Raw genomic sequence first — 18,615 nt, 5'->3', positions numbered from 1 at the left:
GCAACATCACCCTCTCAGGAGGTTATTCAGCAACATCACCCTCTCAGGAGGTTATTCAGCAACATCACCCTCTCAGGAGGTTAGTCAGGAGGTTATTCAGCAACATCACCCTCCCAGGAGGTTAGTCAGGAGGTTATTCAGCAACATCACCCTCCCAGGAGGTTAGTCAGGAGGTTATTCAGCAACATCACCCTCTCAGGAGGTTAGTCAGGAGGTTAGTCAGCAACATCACCCTCTCAGGAGGTTAGTCAGGGAGGTTATTCAGCAAACATCACCCTCTCAGGAGGTTAGTCAGGAGGTTATTCAGCAACATCACCCTCCCAGGAGGTTAGTCAGGAGGTTATTCAGCAACATCACCCTCCCAGGAGGTTAGTCAGCAACATCACCCTCTCAGGAGGTTAGTCAGGAGGTTAGTCAGCAACATCACCCTCCCAGGAGGTTAGTCAGGAGGTTAGTCAGGAGGTTATTCAGCAACATCACCCTCTCAGGAGGTTAGTCAGCAACATCACCCTCTCAGGAGGTTATTCAGCAACATCACCCTCTCAGGAGGTTAGTCAGCAACATCACCCTCTCAGGAGGTTAGTCAGGAACATCACCCTCTCAGGAGGTTATTCAGCAACATCACCCTCCCAGGAGGTTAGTCAGGAGGTTATTCAGCAACATCACCCTCTCAGGAGGTTAGTCAGGAGGTTAGTCAGCAACATCACCCTCTCAGTAGGTTATTCAGCAACATCACCCTCTCAGGAGGTTAGTCAGGAGGTTATTCAGCAACATCACCCTCTCAGGAGGTTATTCAGCAACATCACCCTCTCAGGAGGTTAGTCAGCAACATCACCCTCTCAGGAGGTTAGTCAGGAACATCACCCTCTCAGGAGGTTAGTCAGCAACATCACCCTCCCAGGAGGTTAGTCAGGAGGTTAGTCAGCAACATCACCCTCTCAGGAGGTTATTCAGCAACATCACCCTCTCAGGATGTTAGTCAGGAGGTTATTCAGCAACATCACCCTCTCAGGAGGTTAGTCAGGAGGTTAGTCAGGAGGTTAGTCAGGAGGTTATTCAGCAACATCACCCTCTCAGGATGTTAGTCAGGAGGTTATTCAGCAACATCACCCTCCCAGGAGGTTAGTCAGGAGGTTATTCAGCAACATCACCCTCTCAGGAGGTTAGTCAGGAGGTTAGTCAGCAACATCACCCTCCCAGGAGGTTAGTCAGCAACATCACCCTCTCAGGAGGTTATTCAGCAACATCACCCTCTCAGGATGTTAGTCAGGAGGTTATTCAGCAACATCACCCTCTAAGGAGGTTAGTCAGCAACATCACCCTCTAAGGAGGTTAGTCAGCAACATCACCCTCTAAGGAGGTTAGTCAGGAGGTTAGTCAGCAACATCACCCTCTCAGGAGGTTAGTCAGCAACATCACCCTCTCAGGAGGTTAGTCAGCAACATCACCCTCTAAGGAGGTTAGTCAGGAGGTTAGTCAGCAACATCACCCTCTCAGGAGGTTATTCAGCAACATCACCCTCTCAGGAGGTTAGTCAGGAGGTTATTCAGCAACATCACCCTCCCAGGAGGTTAGTCAGGAGGTTATTCAGCAACATCACCCTCCCAGGAGGTTAGTCAGGAGGTTATTCAGCAACATCACCCTCTCAGGAGGTTAGTCAGGAGGTTATTCAGCAACATCACCCTCTCAGGAGGTTAGTCAGGAGGTTAGTCAGCAACATCACCCTCTCAGGAGGTTAGTCAGGAGGTTAGTCAGCAACATCACCCTCTCAGGAGGTTAGTCAGGAGGTTAGTCAGCAACATCACCCTCTCAGGAGGTTAGTCAGGAGGTTAGTCAGCAACATCACCCTCTCAGGAGGTTATTCAGCAACATCACCCTCTCAGGAGGTTAGTCAGGAGGTTATTCAGCAACATCACCCTCCCAGGAGGTTAGTCAGGAGGTTATTCAGCAACATCACCCTCCCAGGAGGTTAGTCAGGAGGTTATTCAGCAACATCACCCTCTCAGGAGGTTAGTCAGGAGGTTAGTCAGCAACATCACCCTCTCAGGAGGTTAGTCAGCAACATCACCCTCTCAGGAGGTTATTCAGCAACATCACCCTCTCAGGAGGTTATTCAGGAGGTTAGTCAGCAACATCACCCTCTCAGGAGGTTAGTCAGGAGGTTATTCAGCAACATCACCCTCTCAGGAGGTTAGTCAGGAGGTTATTCAGCAACATCACCCTCGCAGGAGGTTAGTCAGGAGGTTATTCAGCAACATCACCCTCCCAGGAGGTTAGTCAGCAACATCACCCTCTCAGGAGGTTAGTCAGGAGGTTAGTCAGCAACATCACCCTCCCAGGAGGTTAGTCAGGAGGTTAGTCAGGAGGTTATTCAGCAACATCACCCTCTCAGGAGGTTAGTCAGGAGGTTAGTCAGGAGGTTAGTCAGCAACATCACCCTCTCAGGAGGTTAGTCAGGAGGTTAGTCAGCAACATCACCCTCTCAGGAGGTTATTCAGCAACATCACCCTCTCAGGAGGTTATTCAGCAACATCACCCTCTCAGGAGGTTAGTCAGGAGGTTATTCAGCAACATCACCCTCTCAGGAGGTTATTCAGCAACATCACCCTCTCAGGAGGTTAGTCAGCAACATCACCCTCCCAGGAGGTTAGTCAGGAGGTTATTCAGCAACATCACCCTCTCAGGAGGTTAGTCAGGAGGTTAGTCAGCAACATCACCCTCTCAGTAGGTTATTCAGCAACATCACCCTCTCAGGAGGTTAGTCAGCAACATCACCCTCTCAGGAGGTTAGTCAGCAACATCACCCTCTCAGGAGGTTAGTCAGGAACATCACCCTCTCAGGAGGTTAGTCAGCAACATCACCCTCCCAGGAGGTTAGTCAGGAGGTTAGTCAGCAACATCACCCTCTCAGGAGGTTAGTCAGCAACATCACCCTCTCAGGAGGTTATTCAGCAACATCACCCTCTCAGGAGGTTAGTCAGGAGGTTAGTCAGGAGGTTAGTCAGGAGGTTATTCAGCAACATCACCCTCTCAGGATGTTAGTCAGGAGGTTATTCAGCAACATCACCCTCTCAGGAGGTTAGTCAGGAGGTTAGTCAGCAACATCACCCTCTCAGGATGTTATCACCCTCTCAGGATGTTAGTCAGGAGGTTATTCAGCAACATCACCCTCTCAGGAGGTTAGTCAGGAGGTTATTCAGCAACATCACCCTCTCAGGAGGTTAGTCAGGAGGTTAGTCAGCAACATCACCCTCTCAGGAGGTTAGTCAGGAGGTAATTCAGGAACATCACCCTCCCAGGAGGTTAGTCAGGAGGTTATTCAGCAACATCACCCTCTCAGGAGGTTAGTCAGGAGGTAATTCAGGAACATCACCCTCCCAGGAGGTTAGTCAGGAGGTTATTCAGCAACATCACCCTCTCAGGAGGTTAGTCAGGAGGTTAGTCAGCAACATCACCCTCTCAGGAGGTTAGTCAGGAGGTTATTCAGCAACATCACCCTCTCAGGAGGTTATTCAGCAACATCACCCTCTCAGGAGGTTAGTCAGGAGGTTAGTCAGCAACATCACCCTCTCAGGAGGTTAGTCAGGAGGTTAGTCAGCAACATCACCCTCCCAGGAGTTTAGTTACCATCACTATGGTTAGATAGAAGTAGATTCACACATGCTGTTATCTATCATGCAGAATTGTCCGCTCATTATAACTTATAAAGCTCATTCTAAGATACAGATGTGGGTGATTTCTGTCCCAGGGTAATGCACTGTGTACAAGTTCTTTCCTGTCAGCCCAGCTGTTCAACTATTCATGATCCTCAATTTAGATCACAACTAGTTGAATGAGGTGTTTAGTAAGGGTCTGGAACATGAGCCTTCTTCATCCTTCATTCAGTGAGGGTCTGGAACATGAGCCTTCGTTCAGCCTTCATTCAGTAAGGGTCTGGAACATGAGCCTTCATTCAGTAAGGGTCTGGGACATGAGCCTTCATTCAGTAAGGGTCTGGGACATGAGCCTTCATTCAGCCTTCATTCAGTAAGGGTCTGGAACATGAGCCTTCATTCAGCCTTCATTCAGTGAGGGTCTGGAACATGAGCCTTCGTTCAGCCTTCATTCAGTAAGGGTCTGGAACATGAGCCTTCATTCAGTAAGGGTCTGATACATGAGCCTTCATTCATCCTTCATCCAGTAAGGGCCTGGAACATGAGCCTTCATTCAGCCTTCATCCAGTAAGAGTCTGGAACATGAGCCTTCATTCAGCCTTCATTCAGTGAGGGTCTGGAACATGAGCCTTCGTTCAGCCTTCATTCAGTAAGGGTCAGGAACATGAGCCTTTGTTCAGCCTTCATTCAGTGAGGGTCTGGAACATGAGCCTTCGTTCAGCCTTCATTCAGTGAGGGTCTGGAACATGAGCCTTCGTTCAGCCTTCATTCAGTAAGGGTCGGGAACATGAGCCTTCATTCAGTGAGGGTCTGGAACATGAGCCTTCATTCAGCCTTCATTCAGTAAGGGTCTGGAACATGAGCCTTCATTCAGCCTTCATTCAGTAAGGGTCTGGAACATGAGCCTTCATTCAGCCTTCATCCAGTAAGGGCCTGGAACATGAGCCTTCATTCAGCCTTCATCCAGTAAGGGTCTGGAACATGAGCCTTCATTCTGTAAGGGTCTGATACATGACCCTTCATTCAGCCTTCATTCAGTAAGGGTCTGGAACATGAACCTTCATTCAGTAAGGGTCTGGAACATGAATCTTAATTTAGTAAGGGTCTGGAACATGAGCCTTCATTCAGTGAGGGTCTGGAACATGAGCCTTCATTCAGTAAGGGTCTGGAACATGAGCCTTCATTCAGCCTTCATTCAGTGAGGGTCTGGAACATGAGCCTTCATTCAGTGAGGGTCTGATACATGAGCCTTCATTCAGCCTTCATTCAGTAAGGGTCTGGAACATGAGCCTTCATTCAGTAAGGGTCTGGAACATGAGCCTTCATTCAGTAAGGGTCTGGAACATGAGCCTTCATTCAGTAAGGGTCTGGAACATGAGCCTTCATTCAGCCTTCACCCAGTAAGGGCCTGGAACATGAGCCTTCGTTCAGCCTTCATTCAGTGAGGGTCTGGAATATGAACCTTCATTCAGTGAGGGTCTGGAACATGAGCCTTCATTCAGCCTTCATCCAGTAAGGGTCTGGAACATGAGCCTTCATTCATCCTTCATCCAGTAAGGGTCTGGAATATGAGCCTTCATTCAGTGAGGGTCTGGAACATGAGCCTTCATTCAGCCTTCATCCAGTAAGGGTCTTGAACATGAGCCTTCATTCAGCCTTCATTCAGTAAGGGTCTTGAACATGAGCCTTCATTCAGTGAGGGTCTGGAACATGAGCCTTCATTCAGTGAGGGTATTGAACAAAACAAAATGTGACTGTCATGAGCCTTCATTCAGTGAGGGTCTGGAACAAAACAAAATGTGACTGTCATTAGCCTTCATTCAGTAAGGGTCTGGAACAAAACAAAATGTGACTGTCATGAGCCTTCATGTACGCAACAAGCTTTTGAGTGTTGGAGGGTCATCTTCATGATGTCCCTCACTTGGGGATGACTTATTTTGTACAATGGACTGTGTTCTAAGGTTTCGTGCACAGATACAGGAAGCCAATAAGACTTTACATTATTAAAAAGGACAAGTGTTGGTGTCTCTGGTTCTGGTTTGGAGGCTTGGACAGGATGCAGTTCATCTGTCTAATCCCCATGCAAGGAGAAACACAATAATTGTGCTATCCTGGGAGGTCTACCCCGGGGGTTGGTGATTGAGAGGGAGGTACGTGCCAAGTACGTTGGCTCCCTCTGCTGGGAGTACCCGGAATGGAGACGCTGACGTTGATGGCAGCAATTAGGGGAGAGTGCCAACCAGCCGTGCAGGCCACATAAACGGAACACTGCAGGGGAGGAAAAGAGAGGCAGGGCGCGAAGCTCCCGGGGTACGGAACCGATTACGAGGAGGTGGCCCTGAAGAAGGACAGAGCCAACCCAAAGTTATTTTGTTATGTTTATTTTATGATGCCAAGTAAAAGTGTGTTTTCTGATAGAACCTCCCTGTCTCTGTGCACACAAACACAACACCCCACGCGTTTACCACGTAATGTATTCACTTAATATATATTCCTGTTTGATATGCATACATATAATTCATTTGGACATGTTCTCCTTTAGAATATGCCAGGGTTTGCTTAGTATCCAATGCATTTAGCTTACATTAGGAAGAAGTGTTGTAGGACTCCAGACCACATAATGAGTGTCTTGGGGTCAGATACACTTGCTTCCATCTGAGTATGTCATCCATTTGTCATCCATCCATTTGTCATCCATCCATTTGTCATCCATTTGTCATCCATTCATTTGTCATCAATTTGTCATCCATCCATTTGTCATCCATTCATTTGTCATCCATCCATTTGTCATCCATTTGTCATCCATCCATTTGTCATCCATTTGTCATCCATCCATTTGTCATCTATCCATTTGTCATCCATCCATTTGTCATCCATTTGTCATCCATCCATTTGTCATCCATCCATTTGTCATCCATCCATTTGTCATCCATTTGTCATCCATCCATTTGTCATCCATTTGTCATCCATCCATTTGTCATCCATTCATTTGTCATCCATCCATTTGTCATCCATTTGTCATCCATCCATTTGTCATCCATTTGTCATCCATCCATTTGTCATCCATTTGTCATCCATCCATTTGTCATCCATTCATTTGTCATCCATCCATTTGTCATCCATTTGTCATCCATCCATTTGTCATCCATTTGTCATCTATCCATTTGTCATCCATCCATTTGTCATCCATTTGTCATCCATCCATTTGTCATCCATTTGTCATCCATCCATTTGTCATCCATTCATTTGTCATCCATCCATTTGTCATCCATTTGTCATCCATCCATTTGTCATCCATTCTCACCTCATTCTACTCGTTCATGATATTGTTGGAATATTTTGGGAGGTGATGATCCACAGTCGACTCCTGATAAGGGCACTTTGTGTAAGTGAAAGCTCTCTTGACTGAACTAAATGTGTTTTCCTCGTCACAATTCAAATATATTCTCCTGATACCTGCATTTCCTGGTTTAGTGCCAGTCCAGTATCGAGACCACATTTTGAGTGTCTCGTTCCTGACTCGGTGTTGGACAGTAAGGACTCATAATTTTAAAAAACTCCTAATTATCATCTTTCATTCTGTCAGCACACAAAACCGCTTTGCCAAATACATGCACTTCTTTCTGGAAACATATCTTAACAGCCTTTCTATCTATTATAGACATGTTTGCGCAGTTGCGAACCAATTTTGTCGTAATACGCTGTTTGCATCAGGGGCATAGACATGGATTTGCACTGGGTATCCAGTCACACAGCAGGGTGTTAAATCACCACTACATCACTGGATAGGGCTGATGGAGAGACAGCAGTCACACAGCAGGATGTTAAATCACCACTACATCACTGGATAGGGCTGATGGAGAGACAGCAGTCACACAGCAGGATGTTAAATCACCACTACATCACTGGATAGGACTGATGGAGAGACAGCAGTCACACAGCAGGGTGTTAAATCACCACTACATCACTGGATAGGGTTGATGGAGAGACAGCAGTCACACAGCAGGATGTTAAATCACCACTACATCACTGGATAGGGCTGATGGAGAGACAGCAGTCACACAGCAGGATGTTAAATCACCACTACATCACTGGATAGGGCTGATGGAGAGACTGCAGTCACACAGCAGGATGTTAAATCACCACTACATCACTGGATAGGGTTGATGGAGAGACAGCAGTCACACAGCAGGATGTTAAATCACCACTACATCACTGGATAGGGCTGATGGAGAGACAGCATTCACACAGCAGGATGTTAAATCACCACTACATCACTGGATAGGGCTGATGGAGAGACAGCAGTCACACAGCAGGATGTTATATCACCACTACATCACTGGATAGGACTGATGGAGAGACAGCAGTCACACAGCAGGGTGTTAAATCACCACTACATCACTGGATAGGGCTGATAGAGAGACAGCAGTCACACAGCAGGATGTTAAATCACCACTACATCACTGGATAGGGCTGATGGAGAGACTGCAGTCACACAGCAGGATGTTAAATCACCACTACATCACTGGATAGGACTGATGGAGAGACAGCAGTCACACAGCAGGGTGTTAAATCACCACTACATCACTGGATAGGGCTGATAGAGAGACAGCAGTCACACAGCAGGATGTTAAATCACCACTACATCACTGGATAGGGCTGATGGAGAGACAGCAGTCACACAGCAGGATGTTAAATCACCACTACATCACTGGATAGGGCTGATGGAGAGACAGCAGTCACACAGTAGGATGTTAAATCACCACTACATCACTGGATAGGACTGATGGAGAGACAGCAGTCACACAGTAGGATGTTAAATCACCACTACATCACTGGATAGGACTGATGGAGAGACAGCAGTCACACAGCAGGATGTTAAATCACCACTACATCACTGGATAGGACTGATGGAGAGACAGCAGTCACACAGCAGGGTGTTAAATCACCACTACATCACTGGATAGGACTGATGGAGAGACAGCAGTCACACAGCAGGATGTTAAATCACCACTACATCACTGGATAGGACTGATGGAGAGACAGCAGTCACACAGCAGGGTGTTAAATCACCACTACATCACTGGATAGGACTGATGGAGAGACAGCAGTCACACAGCAGGATGTTAAATCACCACTACATCACTGGATAGGACTGATGGAGAGACAGCAGTCACACAGCATGTTAAAGGATAAGCAGTCCATAAACTCAGACATAATAAGCCAGTAGGTGTCAATCATAACAATACAAAAACACAACCATTAAGCATTTCCTAATCAAAATGTACAACTATTACTTCCTATTGCAAAAAATTTAATGATTTAGCACACAAAGTAACCGCTGACCTACAGATTAAAGTGGAACCGACAACGTTTTAACTACTTTGCAGATAGGAAACAAACAGACAATCATAATATCAATCGAAATTATCAAATTCCCAATTTATGCTACAAAACCAATTAGAGCTTTTAGAAATTTGTTTGAGTTGACTCAACATTCCATGACGTACACTAAGGTATTGTTGTCAGAATAGATAAATGTAGTTCAATGCATGATGAATATAATTCACCAATACATTTCTTGGTCGTCCAGAATATATTGCTATCAGGTTGTAAATCCCAGCTGGCCTGGTACATTGTTTGCTGTCTCCATTCGGGATGCACTGTTTCAGTTTCAATGACTCAATGTTCTGGACAAAAACAGACGAATGTAACTAAGGCTGGGAATGTCAATGCAATCAAAGCTAGCAAGGGCAAATGATCACAAGTCAGTCATAACGTGGCTAAAAGGCTAGCATATCTATTTATACATAACATGGCTAAAAGGCTAACATATCTATTTATGCATAACGTGGCTAAAAGGCTAGCATATCTATTTATGCATAACATGGCTTAAAGGCTAGCATATCTATTTATGCATAACATGGCTAAAAGGCTAGCATATCTATTTATGCATAACATGGCTAAAAGGCTAGCATATTTATTCATAACATGGCTAAAAGGCTAGAGTATCTATTTATGCATAACATGGCTAAAAGGCTAGCATATCTATTTATTCATAACATGGCTAAAAGGCTAGCGTATCTATTTATGCATAACATGGCTAAAAGGCTAGCATATCTATTTACGCATAACATGGCTAAAAGGCTAGCATATCTATTTATTCATAACATGGCTAAAAGGCTAGAGTATCTATTTATGCATAACATGGCTTAAAGGCTAGCGTATCTATTTATGCATAACATGGCTAAAAGGCTAGCATATCTATTTATTCATAACATGGCTAAAAGGCTAGCATATCTATTTATGCATAACATGGCTAAAAGGCTAGCATATCTATTTATGCATAACATGGCTAAAAGGCTAGCATATCTATTTATTCATAACATGGCTAAAAGGCTAGCGTATCCATTTATGCATAACATGGCTAAAAGGCTAGCATATCTATTTATGCATAACATGGCTTAAAGGCTAGCATATCTATTTATTCATAACATGGCTAGAAGGCTAGCGTATCCATTTATGCATAACATGGCTAAAAGGCTAGCATATCTATTTATGCATAACATGGCTTAAAGGCTAGCATATCTATTTTTTCATAACATGGCTAAAAGGCTAGCGTATCCATTTATGCATAACATGGCTAAAAGGCTAGCATATCTATTTATGCATAACATGGCTTAAAGGCTAGCATATCTATTTATGCATAACATGGCTAAAAGGCTAGCATATCTATTTATGCATAACATGGCTTAAAGGCTAGCATATCTATTTATGCATAACATGGCTAAAAGGCTAGCATATCTATTTATGCATAACATGGCTAAAAGGCTAGCGTATCTATTTATGCATAACATGGCTAAAAGGCTAGCGTATCCATTTATGCATAACATGGCATAAAGGCTATCACATCTATTTATGCATAACATGGCTTAAAGGCTAGCATATCTATTTATGCATAACATGGCTAAAAGGCTAGCATATCTATTTATTCATAACATGGCTAAAAGGCTAGAGTATCTATTTATGCATAACATGGCTTAAAGGCTAGCGTATCTATTTATGCATAACATGGCTAAAAGGCTAGCATATCTATTTATTCATAACATGGCTAAAAGGCTAGCATATCTATTTATGCATAACATGGCTAAAAGGCTAGCATATCTATTTATGCATAACATGGCTAAAAGGCTAGCATATCTATTTATTCATAACATGGCTAAAAGGCTAGCGTATCCATTTATGCATAACATGGCTAAAAGGCTAGCATATCTATTTATGCATAACATGGCTTAAAGGCTAGCATATCTATTTATTCATAACATGGCTAAAAGGCTAGCGTATCCATTTATGCATAACATGGCTAAAAGGCTAGCATATCTATTTATGCATAACATGGCTTAAAGGCTAGCATATCTATTTTTTCATAACATGGCTAAAAGGCTAGCGTATCCATTTATGCATAACATGGCTAAAAGGCTAGCATATCTATTTATGCATAACATGGCTTAAAGGCTAGCATATCTATTTATGCATAACATGGCTAAAAGGCTAGCATATCTATTTATGCATAACATGGCTTAAAGGCTAGCATATCTATTTATGCATAACATGGCTAAAAGGCTAGCATATCTATTTATGCATAACATGGCTAAAAGGCTAGCGTATCTATTTATGCATAACATGGCTAAAAGGCTAGCATATCTATTTATTCATAACATGGCTAAAAGGCTAGCATATCTATTTATGCATAACATGGCTAAAAGGCTAGCATATCTATTTATTCATAACATGGCTAAAAGGCTAGCATATCTATTTATGCATAACATGGCTAAAAGGCTAGCATATCTATTTATGCATAACATGGCTAAAAGGCTAGCATATCTATTTATTCATAACATGGCTAAAAGGCTAGCGTATCCATTAATGCATAACATGGCTAAAAGGCTAGCATATCTATTTATGCATAACATGGCTTAAAGGCTAGCATATCTATTTATTCATAACATGGCTAGAAGGCTAGCGTATCCATTTATGCATAACATGGCTAAAAGGCTAGCATATCTATTTATGCATAACATGGCTTAAAGGCTAGCATCTATCTATTTTTTCATAACATGGCTAAAAGGCTAGCGTATCCATTTATGCATAACATGGCTAAAAGGCTAGCATATCTATTTATGCATAACATGGCTTAAAGGCTAGCATATCTATTTATGCATAACATGGCTAAAAGGCTAGCATATCTATTTATTCATAACATGGCTAAAAGGCTAGCATATCTATTTATGCATAACATGGCTAAAAAAAGGCTAGCATATCTATTTATGCATAACATGGCTAAAAGGCTAGCATATCTATTTATTCATAACATGGCTAAAAGGCTATTTATGCATAACATGGCTATCCATTTATGCATAACATGGCTAAAAGGCTAGCATATCTATTTATGCATAACATGGCTTAAAGGCTAGCATATCTATTTATTCATAACATGGCTAAAAGGCTATTTATGCGTATCCATTTATGCATAACATGGCTAAAAGGCTAGCATATCTATTTATGCATAACATGGCTAAAAGGCTAGCGCATATCTATTTATGCATAACATGGCTAAAAGGCTAGCGTATCCATTTATGCATAACATGGCATAAAGGCTATCACATCTATTTATGCATAACATGGCTTAAAGGCTAGCATATCTATTTATGCATAACATGGCTAAAAGGCTATTTATGCATATCTATTTATTCATAACATGGCTAAAAGGCTAGAGTATCTATTTATGCATAACATGGCTTAAAGGCTATTTATGCATAACATGGCTATCTATTTATGCATAACATGGCTAAAAGGCTAGCATATCTATTTATTCATAACATGGCTAAAAGGCTAGCATATCTATTTATGCATAACATGGCTAAAAGGCTAGCATATCTATTTATGCATAACATGGCTAAAAGGCTAGCATATCTATTTATTCATAACATGGCTAAAAGGCTAGCGTATCCATTTATGCATAACATGGCTAAAAGGCTAGCATATCTATTTATGCATAACATGGCTTAAAACATGGCTTGGCTAGCATATCTATTTATTCATAACATGGCTAAAAGGCTAGCGTATCCATTTATGCATAACATGGCTAAAAGGCTAGCATATCTATTTATGCATAACATGGCTTAAAGGCTAGCATATCTATTTTTTCATAACATGGCTAAAAGGCTAATCTAATGCATAACATGGCTAAAAGGCTAGGCGTATCCATTTATGCATAACATGGCTAAAAGGCTAGCATATCTATTTATGCATAACATGGCTTAAAGGCTAGCATATCTATTTATGCATAACATGGCTAAAAGGCTAGCATATCTATTTATGCATAACATGGCTTAAAGGCTAGCATATCTATTTATGCATAACATGGCTAAAAGGCTAGCATATCTATTTATGCATAACATGGCTAAAAGGCTAGCGTATCTATTTATGCATAACATGGCTAAAAGGCTAGCGTATCCATTTATGCATAACATGGCATAAAGGCTATCACATCTATTTATGCATAACATGGCTTAAAGGCTAGCATATCTATTTATGCATAACATGGCTAAAAGGCTAGCATATCTATTTATGCATAACATGGCTAAAAGGCTAGCGTATCTATTTATGCATAACATGGCTAAAAGGCTAGCATATCTATTTATTCATAACATGGCTAAAAGGCTAGCATATCTATTTATGCATAACATGGCTAATAGGCTAGCGTATCTATTTATGCATAACATGGCTAATAGGCTAGCATATCTATTTATGCATGACATGGCTAAAAGGCTAGCATATCTATTCATGCATAACATGGCTAATAGGCTAGCGTATCTATTCATGCATAACATGGCCAATAGGCTAGGATATCTATTTATTCATAACATGGCTAAAAAGCTAGCATATCTATTGAAGCATAACATGGCTAAAAGGCTAGCATATCTATTTATGCATAACATGGCTTAAAGGCTAGCATATCTATTTATGCATAACATGGCTAAAAGGCTAGCATATCCATTCATGCATAACATGGCTAAAAGGCTAGCCTATCTATTTATGCATAACCTGGCTAATAGGCTAGCGTATCTATTTATGCATAACATGGCTAATAGGCTAGCATATCTATTTATGCATGACATGGCTAAAAGGCTAGCATATCTATTTATGCATAACATGGCTAAAAGGCTAGCATATCTATTTATGCATAACATGGCTAATAGGCTAGTGTATCTATTTATGCATAACATGGCTAATAGGCTAGCGTATCTATTTATGCATAACATGGCTAATAGGCTAGTGTATCTATTTATGCATAACATGGCTAATAGGCTAGCGTATCTATTTATGCATAACATGGCCAATAGGCTAGCATATCTATTTATTCATAACATGGCTAAAAAGTTAGCATATCTATTTAAGCATAACATGGCCAATAGGCTAGCATATCTATTTATTCATAACATGGCTAAAAAGTTAGCATATCTATTTAAGCATAACATGGCTAAAAGGCTAGCATATCTATTTATGCATAACATGGCTTAAAGGCTAGCATATCTATTTATGCATAACATGGCTAAAAGGCTAGCATATCCATTCATGCATAACATGGCTAAAAGGCTAGCCTATCTATTTATGCATAACATGGCTTAAAGGCTAGCATATCTATTTATGCATAACATGGCTAAAATGCTAGCATATCTATTTATGCATAACATGGCTAAAAGGCTAGCATATCTATTTATGCATAACATGGCTAATAGGCTAGTGTATCTATTTATGCATAACATGGCTAATAGGCTAGCGTATCTATTTATGCATAACGTGGCTAATAGGCTAGCGTATCTATTTATGCATAACGTGGCTAATAGGCTAGCGTATCTATTTATTCATAACATGGCTAATAAACTAGCGTATCTATTTATGCATTACGTGGCTTATAGGCTAGTGTATCTATTTATGTATAACATGGCTAATAGGCTAGCGTATCTATTTATTCATAACATGGCTAATAGGCTAGCGTATTTATTTATGGATTACGTGGCTAATAGGCTAGCGTATCTATTTATGGATTACGTGGCTAATAAACTAGCGTATCTATTTATGGATTACGTGGCTAATAAACTAGCGTTTCTATTTATGGATTACGTGGCTAATAGGCTAGCGTATCTATTTATGCATAACATGGCTAATAGGCTAGCATATCTATTTATGCATAACATAGCTAATAGGCTAGCGTATCTATTTATGCATAACATGGCAAAAAGGCTAGCGTATCTATTTATGGATTACGTGGCTAATAGGCTAGCATATCTATTTATGCATTACGTGTCTAATAGGCTAGCATATCTATTTATGCATAACATGGCTAATAGGCTAGTGTATCTATTTATGGATTACGTGGCTAATAGGCTAGCGTATCTATTTATGGATTACGTGGCTAATAAACTAGCGTATCTATTTATGCAGCAAGCTAAAAACACAGAGCCTAAAGTTAGTAGCTAGCTGGAGGATGTCATGCCATTGGAGGAGTGGGTGAAGGACTGACATTTTCCCCTCGTATAGGTTTTCGGTGGCTATACACGGCTAGAGATGCAGGTGTCATTTGGTTAACTAGCAAGAACTTGAACAACTGTTATCCAGTTAGTATATCTCTTGCGTTTGCAAATTCACTCTGGCTCTCTACTCCGGTTTCAGAAGACTCTCATCTGTGCCAGAGCGCAGAACAACGGATTCATTTAGGAAACGTGCACCAGCCGCTGAATATGACCGGTGTCAGTCAACGTAGGCAAAAAGTAACAGTCATGAAGGTTCTATATGGCATGAAAACAACCTAACCAGCTCTGATATGGCGAGTAAGAGTCAGCTGTTCTCTTATTTGTGTCTGGAAGTAGCAAGCGAGTCAACTTTAACCAGCTGGCTTGGATTTTTGGTTGAGACAAGCATGCATTGGTGTAAATTGGCAGGCAATCTGCAGAAGGACGAGGAGGCTTCAATTTCCCATAGTTTATCGGTGCAATTTTGACTGCCAACTAGCTGAAAAAGAGAGGGTTTAGCTAATGCTCCGTTAGATTTTGGCTCATCTTGCTCTGGCGAGCATGAGTTGTTGATGTGTATAATTGAGAGAGAGACCCGACCGTGTCATGGTTGTCTGATCAATGGGACTGTAAAGTCCCTAAATGTAAGAGGACTGCTGTGGTGTTTACAGAAATCCATCCAGGTGTATTTTGTGGCTTTTGGTGAATGTGTTCTAATGATCTGAATTCACACTGTTGCTGCTGCCTGTCAACACACAGTCCAGTTCATAGTGAATGATGACAGGCCCTACTGCCTGTAAACACACAGTCCAGTTCATAGTGAATGATGACAGGCCCTACTGCCTGTAAACACACAGTCCAGTTCATAGTGAATGATGACAGGCCCTACTGCCTGTAAACACACAGTCCAGTTCATAGTGAATGATAACAGGCCCTACTGCCTGTCAACACACAGTCCAGTTCATAGTGAATGATAACAGGCCCTACTGCCTGTAAACACACAGTCCAGTTCATAGTGAATGATGACAGGCCCTACTGCCTGTAAACACACAGTCCAGTTCATAGTGAATGATAACAGGCCCTACTGCCTGTCAACACACAGTCCAGTTCATAGTGAATGATGACAGGCCCTACTGCCTGTAAACACACAGTCCAGTTCATAGTGAATGATAACAGGCCCTACTGCCTGTAAACACACAGTCCAGTTCATAGTGAATGATGACAGGCCCTACTGACTGTAAACACACAGTCCAGTTCATAGTGAATGATAACAGGCCCTACTGCCTGTCAACACACAGTCCAGTTCATAGTGAATGATAACAGGCCCTACTGCCTGTAAACACACAGTCCAGTTCATAGTGAATGATGACAGGCCCTACTGCCTGTAAACACACAGTCCAGTTCATAGTGAATGATGACAGGCCCTACTGCCTGTAAACACACAGTCCAGTTCATAGTGAATGATAACAGGCCCTACTGCCTGTCAACACACAGTCCAGTTCATAGTGAATGATGACAGGCCCTACTGCCTGTAAACACACAGTCCAGTTCATAGTGAATGATGACAGGCCCTACAGTCCAGTTCATAGTGAATGATAACAGGCCCTACTGCCTGTAAACACACAGTCCAGTTCATAGTGAATGATGACAGGCCCTACTGACTGTAAACACACAGTCCAGTTCATAGTGAATGATAACAGGCCCTACTGCCTGTCAACACACAGTCCAGTTCATAGTGAATGATAACAGGCCCTACTGCCTGTAAACACACAGTCCAGTTCATAGTGAATGATGACAGGCCCTACTGCCTGTAAACACACAGTCCAGTTCATAGTGAATGATGACAGGCCCTACTGCCTGTAAACACACAGTCCAGTTCATAGTGAATGATAACAGGCCCTACTGCCTGTCAACACACAGTCCAGTTCATAGTGAATGATGACAGGCCCTACTGCCTGTAAACACACAGTCCAGTTCATAGTGAATGATAACAGGCCCTACTGCCTGTAAACACACAGTCCAGTTCATAGTGAATGATAACAGGCCCTACTGCCTGTAAACACACAGTCCAGTTCAAAGGCAGAACAAGGCAGTTAACCCACTGTTCCTAGGCCGTCATTGAAAATAAGAATTTGTTCTTAACTGACTTGTCTAGTTAAATAAAGGTACATTTAAAAAAACATAATTCCCAAACATTCTAAGTATATATCAAAATGTGAAAATGATGTTATCTAAGTGGTCACCAGTCAGACATTTTTAAAAAAGTGTTGTTGTTTGTTTAGTGTTTTCCAATTTTCCCAGAAGTGGTTAGAGTCTATGGATTCTTCAGTTACATTGAGCTGATTTCTGACGTGCTGTTCCTTCTTTTTCCGTAGTGTATTTCTGTATTGTTTTAGTGATTCACCATAATGAAGGCGTAGACTCAGGTTTTTGGTTGGACAGGTTTCTCAATTTCTTTCTTAGATTTTTGCATTCTTCATCAAACCATTTGTCATTGTTCATTTTCTTATACTGTTAAGGTTTTATACTGCCAAGTTTACAACTTCACCATTACGGTGGAACATTTGATCAAAGAAGTTGTCTAAAAGGGATTGAATTTGTTGTTGCCTAAATGGTTTTTGGTAGGTTTCCACACTACATTCCTTCCATCTATAGCATTTCTTAATGTTACTCAGTTCCTTTGGCTTCTCTCTCTCTCGTGTCCACTGAGCTATTGGGCCCGCCATGCAACCTCATTGGATAATGCTGGGCAGGCCTCTTGCTGCAGTTGTGGAAAATTAGATCCAAAGATGAAGGCAGAGACTTTTTAATTGTATAGAAACATGTTTAATCAAGCAGCTGCAGGGGACATGATTCTGATTTCACAGGGAAGAACCTCCTGAGTAAATGGTTCCATGTCCCTTATATAGTGGGAGGTGATAATATCATCAGATTGTTACACAACAGTTATTTATACCAGCAACAGTTCTAGAACACAATGGCCTTGTGTTTAAGGTGTGTTTAAGGTCCAGACACACCAGGACTCTATGAAAGACATGACATCACAGTCCAACACAGAACATGTCCCTTGAGAAGTTACAACAGTTCAACACAAATTCTGCCACCACACTAGTTTTCACTCAAATGTGAGGGGCTGATGCTCATTGGCTCAGACTCAAATTGGTAGGGGGGGTGAATTGTAGGGAAATGGTTTTTCTGCTCATAGACTCATGTATGAACGACATATTGACACATCCAGCCCAAAGTGGGAGGTTTAAAAAAAGACTTTCTTAGTCGCCAAAGTAATGTAGCGTGTCTTTAACCTTCACAAGCCTTAAACTAGTTTAATTAGAACCATGGTTTATAACACTTATAACTTAACCCTTATAACCATTATAACTTAACCC

Source organism: Oncorhynchus masou, chromosome 23 (assembly GCF_036934945.1).
Source record: "Oncorhynchus masou masou isolate Uvic2021 chromosome 23, UVic_Omas_1.1, whole genome shotgun sequence".
NCBI lineage: Eukaryota > Metazoa > Chordata > Actinopteri > Salmoniformes > Salmonidae > Oncorhynchus > Oncorhynchus masou.
This window is presented reverse-complemented; position numbering follows the sequence as displayed.